The sequence below is a fragment of the Piliocolobus tephrosceles genome, chromosome 1, assembly GCF_002776525.5.
Source record: "Piliocolobus tephrosceles isolate RC106 chromosome 1, ASM277652v3, whole genome shotgun sequence".
Taxonomy (NCBI): Eukaryota; Metazoa; Chordata; class Mammalia; order Primates; family Cercopithecidae; genus Piliocolobus; species Piliocolobus tephrosceles.
Window position 1 is genome coordinate 131,183,961 of NC_045434.1, and position 6,739 is coordinate 131,190,699.

General features: G+C 42.7%; 1 long non-coding RNA gene across 1 annotated transcript; it reads right to left on the reverse strand.

Moving 5' to 3' along the window:
• Positions 1–3,463: 3,463 nt before the first annotated feature.
• On the reverse strand, positions 3,464–6,473 carry LOC111528089. Its single transcript, XR_002726864.1, has 2 exons — positions 5,947–6,473; positions 3,464–4,136 (listed from the first exon to the last, which is right to left on the reverse strand). It is a non-coding gene; the product is annotated as an uncharacterized LOC111528089 (long non-coding RNA).
• Positions 6,474–6,739: the final 266 nt, after the last annotated feature.

Sequence of the window (6,739 nt, forward strand, 5' to 3'; positions counted from 1 at the left end):
ATCTTTCTATACTTAAAAATAGCCTTTTTGCTCCTTTATTCAATGATTATTTATATATTTGTCACATGTAAAGCCTCATGAAAACCACTCTAGAGAATTCCAAAACATATAAGACCTCACCCCTGACCTTTGATCTGTTGATGCCTTGGCTGGGCCATAAGACACATCACACAGCATCAGGCAAATTTTGTGTTCTCTGCATCAAGTCTTTTTTATTTATGAAAGTCCAAATACCAATTTTTTTTGCCTAGCCTAATTTCCTTCAGGTCTCAACCTCAACCTTGTGTGTCTTTACTAATAGGCAGCCAAACAATTGGCAAGGTTGATTTTGATGGTGCTAGAAAACCAGAGGTGTAGTGTTGTAAGGGGTGATGCTAATCAAAGGCCAGAGAAGGACCATGACAGGAGAGTGTGAAGATGGCAGCATCCTGTGAACAGGAGCCCAGCCACACATAGATTCATCTCCTCTGAGGCCTATTCTTTCTGGACCCTTACTGAGACTTCTAGCTCTCTTTGAACAAATAAAATGGATGGGGAAGCACCCCTGTTATTTCTACGTTCTCTGATTTGTCTAGCCTTCAGAACTCTGTTCTAAAAATGTCTGAATTTGATCAGGACCATAAGATGATTATGTTCTCACTGCAGGTGGATTGTGAACTAAATGTATCAGTTTGGCAGCCAAGATCAATAGCCTTGCCTTTTTTTTTTTTTTTTTTTTACAAAGTTCTGTTTGGCAGAGGCCATTAAGGGAAATCCTATCTATCAGAATTCAGCATTAGAGTACAGAATTTTCTAGACCTGTCCACTGAGCAAAATTAGCTCCAACCCATTGCTAGTTTGGCTCAAGAAAAAAAAATGCTCTTATTTCTAAAAAACACACTAAGCAATGTTTAAGTATTTTTAAATGATCAAGTAAGGAAAAAATTGTTTAAAAAACAAAATTAAATAGTGATTTCCTGCAACACACATTTAAGGCATCTCTACATTATTTTCAAGCCTTTTTTTATACTACAAGTAAATCAACACAGGCAAGCCAAAGCAGCCTCATAGTTGTGTCACAATTTCATACATCAAGGCTCTTGGAGAGCTTATCTATTTTGGTTTCCTCCCAGCTTTTTTTTTTTTTTTTTTTCCTGTGAGCTTGTTTTATAATAAACATTTTAAACATTTTCCTCCCAACGTGCTTCTCCACAAATATCTTTCCTAAATGGTACATTCGGCTAATTGATAATGCTAATTTCCACTTTATTTAGCATGCAAGCCTCCACGTTAAAACCCTGATGGACTAATTGGGGTCATTTAAAGCCCGTCTAAGAAATGGGCTTCTTCTTACACATGCTCAGTGAGATTTTGGAACACTGTTGTCAGGAAATACAAGCAATCCCTGAAACTTTTTCCCCCTGGGTTATCAGAGTACGAGACAATTGATGACATTACATCAGTCGTTCATTTTAGATTCGTGGAGCCCACAAAAATCAATAGTTTTCCATTATCAGGTCCAGCTGGGTCACTAGTCTGTCAATGAGCTGTTACAATTGCTGTACAGGGGTGAGCCTGACCAGTCAATTGCTGCTGACAAGAGGAAAACATGCTGACAGCCACGGGAACAAGTCAGAACACAGATTTGCACTTCAGTTTGCCATCCAAAGAGGCTCAGAGCAAGGCCATTTTCAAGACACAGGGCATGCTCCCTGGGAGGTGGGGGTGGGGGGTGGCGGCGCGTGTGGAGGGAGGTCTACCACCCCCGGGTTTTGTAAAGCACAAGTGCCTAAGGGCCTGTCCTGGCTCCAGCCAACCATCTCTTATAGAGATAGCTGTAGACACTGCCTTTGTTAGTAAGAGGGCATGTAACAGCCAGAATTGTCCCTAAACATACCACATTGTATGTACCACAGCAAGATTAGGAGGAAGGAACCCAAATTTTACTATCACTGACCCAGATGAAACTATATAAAACTTGAGAAATAAAAAAACTTAAAGAGGAAGAAAATGGGCCAGAGGCATCAAATCTAAACAAATAAGGCTAAACATGTCGCAAGTAATATTGACTGAGGACAGGAGATCCTCTGGTGTTGGTACATAGGCTGTCTCCTTGTTGTCTCATTGTTTATAACATCTATACTTCGATCTCAACATGACATATTTAACCAAACTAAGCATCCCTGATTGGTGACTGATCCACAGCTAACTGTCTGATGCAGTGGGCAGCAAGGGGAATGGAGGTCTAGTCTTACCCTGCCTACAACTAAGAAGTAAGAGTATGGAGTGGTGAGCTTGGGCAAGTATATTAACTGCCCCATATTAACACGGAGACATGCTTGCTTTACATGTGTTACAAGGTGATCATGAGATTAAAAATGAGGTCATTTAAAAATGAGGTCAATTGGCAGGGCGTGGTGGCTCACACCTGTAGTCCCAGCACTTTGGGGGACCCAGGGAGGCAGATCATCTGAGGTCAGGAGGTTGAGATCAGCTTGGCCAACATAGTGAAACCTGGTCTCTACAAAAAATATAAAAAATTAGCCATGTGTGGTGGTGGGCACCTGTAATCCCAGCTACTTGGGAGGCTGAGGCAGGAGAATCACTTGAACCCAGGAGGCAGAGGTTGCAGTGAGCTGAGATGGCACCACTGCACTCCAGCCTGGGCAACAAGAGCAAAACTCCATCTAAAAAAAAAAAAAAAGAAAAAGAGATCAATTGAGATGAGAGTAAGCTCTGTCCAAGTAAAGGACTCTGTGCGAGTGTGCACGAGTGTGTATTTGTGTGTCTCTTACTCTGTGGAAGCTATCCATACAGCAAGAAGTTGGAAGCAATTGAAAGAAGTCCTGCTCCAGAATAATTCATTTTTGGTCTAGACTAAATGTTGTCCTTCATTAGTTGAATACATGAATAACCTCTAAAGACCATCATGAGTGAAAGCCAGAACTTAGAGGACAGCTCAGGAATCTTAATGGGTTTTGTGGCTCTCCTTACTCCATAGAGAAGGTGGTTTAGATGCTAGTAAGGTCGATACACACTGTCTGAAGCTTGCCAAGCATCATGAATTTGTGCAATTTTCTGGTCTTCTCACCCTGGTTCAATTTCAGACATCAAACTTAAGAGCTCAAAAGATAAATATTTTGAATTTATTTCAATATTATGATTTGTAATGTTCCACTTTTATTAACATCTTTCAAGTATTAAATTATAGTCTTTTTCCCTCTCAATGCCTCCAGTCTTGGGTTTGAGTCTTTTGGAAGTCAACATTCACTTGTGTTCCATCATCAAAGCTGGTAATCAACTGTATTACTGCAAGCTAACTAACTAGGGCTTTTTATTTTTTTAATGCTACCCCCAAAAATTATTTTCTTTAAATGGGTAAAAAAAGTAGTTTTAACAAGAGCAAATTTGCTAGTAATTAGATGAACCAGTCTTATGTCTTCCAGCACTTGGAAGCATGAAATTCACCAGAACTCTCACAGCATTAATTAAAAAGAATTTATGTTTTTTAAATAAAATTCTTCATGTTTTAGCTCCTTTATTCTTCCACAAAATGTGATTATGTGGGGGCTGAAGGGAATTCAGGTTAATATGTTGACACACTTAACAATGCAGGGTCATGTTGCACAATACGCTTCACTGGTTTGGTTCAGCACACCCCCTGACAGGGCCTAATCATCCCCTGCCCTAAAGGCAGAGGGAAAGAGAGGATTTTAATTACTGCTCTGTATGCAAGTTTGCCAGCATTAAATTGAGACATAATTAGGCCTCTGAATTTTAATAATTGTCCTAGCTAATTGGGCAGACAAGTACGTTATACAGCATGCCGTGATTAGATAATTAGTATTTCCAAATGACAAAATTGGGCTCTTGATTACAAATTCTACATGAAGGGGGAAAAAGGTAGCAAGCAAATCTTTACAAGTCTATTAAGGGAGAGTTTAGCGATGTTGGTAATTTAAAGTCCATTAGGAAGCAACATTTCACTCTCAGAGCTGGATGTCTGAGACAAGGGCCTCTGGCCTCCTCTGGCTTCTCCTCAGGGTGCTCTGTTTTCCCTGGGGTCTGCTGCATCCACCTTCCCCCATCAACCCTAAGCTTAGTAGCCATCGTTGACCTTGGGTGAGGTCTGTTTCGCTAGATGGCAGGTGGTAACTCTGAAAAAGAAATCACGAAGTGTAGGGAGGATAGAACAGAGAAGAGGTAATCTACCAAAGTGGGGAGGAGCTGTGTAAGTACCCAATGTGGCTTTCTCTTGCAAACAGCTGTTCTTTCAATCTTCTCCCAGAATTTACCACTCTCATTGTATCATCAGCTCCACTAAAATCTTTTTGGTGGAAAAAAAAAATCTTAAATCAAAATCTTAAATTTCTGAAGTATTACATTATTGGGGTGAAGAGTGTGGGCATTGGAGACTGACTTGGATTTCAAGTCATCACTTACTAGGAGGGTGGTCTTGCATAAATTACTTAATCTTTCCAGGTCTCAGTTTTCTCTTCGGCAAAATAAAGAACCTTCTCTAATAAGATTGTTGAAATAATTAAATAAGATAATACACATACAGATGGTCCCCAACTTAGAATGGTTTGACTTAGGATTTCTCTACTTTACAACTTTACAATGGCACAAAAGTTCCTTGATTTATGATGCGGTTATGTTCAAATAAACCCATGATAAATTGAAAATATTGTAAGTCAAAAATGTACTTTCAACTTAAAATATTTTTAATCTACAATAGGTTTATCAGGACAATCCCATCATAAATTGAGGTGCACCTGTAGTTTAAAGCGCAGTGCCTGGCACGGAGTAAATGTTCAATAAATATTAGCTGTTAAATGCAAATTAAATCAATGATATTGGAAGGCACAAGGTGAAGGTGCTGGGTCTGGCTCTTTGCTATGCCAGTCCTCAGATGAAGCAAGGTTCCCTGTTCCCATTGCTTTCTGACAGAGGAGTGTGGTACTTCATTTATGCTGGGAGGTGGGGTTGAAAGGCCAATGGCAACAGCTGCCTCCACAGCTGAAATGCCCAACCAGACTTCCTTTCTCCCCATTCTTTAAGGGTTGGCATTACAGATAAGCCCTCCCATGCAAAAGTCATGGGGTCACATCAGTAGTGTAGGCTCTAAAGCTATGTTTTTCAAGCAAAAGGAATATCAATTGGATGAAAACTAGAACCCTTCTAAAAAATGATTGATAGGTGGTTCATGGATGACTATCTGATGAAAGTTTGTAAGGGGAAAAACTCAGAAGATCCAGATGTATATTCCTGACCACTGAGAAGGAAAATAACGTCTCCATGGCCTGGTCCAGTCAAAATAGATACCAGGCTGAATCAGTCAATCAGTCTTTTTTTTTTTTTTTTTTTTTTTTGAGACAGAGTCTCACTCTGTCACCCAGGCTGGAGTGCAGTGCAGTGGCATAATCTCAGCTCACTGCAACCTCCCTGGCTCAAGAGATTCTCCTGCCCCAGCCTCCCGAATATCTGGGATCACAGGCACGCACCACCACATCCGGCTAATATTTTGAGTAGAGAAGGAGTTTCACCATGTTGACCAGGCTGGTCTCCAACTCCTGACCTCAAGTGATCCGCCCGCCTTGGCCTCCCAAAGTGCTGGGATAACAGGTGTTAGCCACAGGGCCTGGCCTAAATTGGCATTTATTACTTTCTTAGAACTTTGGGCTATCTTGTTTATGAATGATGGAAGAGTTCTGCTGGGGATTTCAATTCAGAAAGCAGGGTTCTCTCTGTGGGTAAACTTCGTATCACCCAGACATAATTTCTACCGAACATCATCAATTAAATAGCGAGAGAGGAGGTCAACACCTTGAGACCTGAGGAAGAAGGAAAAATACTTATGATTAAGTGTAGGATGCAAACGTTCTGTTAGAAGCTTAGAAGCAAAGAGTAAGATATTATTTTGTTGGACACCAGAGAAGACAGAAAGACAGAGGGAGCGGCCCTTACGACTGATTTGTGTTTATACAATAAGGAAATCTCTCATCTGGGGTCTCTCCGTAATTCACAGGGACCCTGCTTCCAGGGGCACGCGTGGCGAAGAGAGTCCGTCCAGAGCTCCAGCCCTCACTGCACTTCCCAGGTGCCAAGACAAAACATCACTGGGTGGGGAGGGAACTGTCATGAGGATTATTCCCCCGCCACACAATGCTGAGCTTCTCTCCCTCTCTTTTTGAAGAAGTGCGTTTATGACTGATCGCTCAACACCTTGTTGGTTCTGATTGCAGAAAACACACCTTATAAATATATGATAACCATCCTGTAATAGAGAGTGTGACAATTTACTTCACAGTGCGTTTCGGGCTGCTAATTGATCGTTTCAGTCCAGGGACGATTTGGAATAAATTATAGCCATCAAAAGGATATCACAGCTCATTTTGGTGGAAGGGTTTCCACGTCGCTTCGCGTTCATCTCCCGGAGAGAACAGATTGCACCCGGCGGGCGTTGAGGAGCGGAGGGAGGGGCCAGGGGAAAAGGAGGCCAGCGGGGCGGGGAGGGGCCGAGGGCGGGGCCGGGGGCGGGGCAGCGTCGCCCGCGGCGGCTGCAGGTCCGCGGCTGGACGGTAGAGGCCTCCCTTCCGAGGAGGCGGTGCTGGGACGCGCGCTGGGCTGCAGGCTGGGGCTCCGCTCCCCGGCGCGAGCCCGCGCGTGGTTCCCAGTGAAGTCCCCGAGCGGCTGGGCCCAGCGTGAGTATTCTCAGCCCGCTGTCCTCCCCATGCAGGCAGCAGCGCCCGTTTATTTG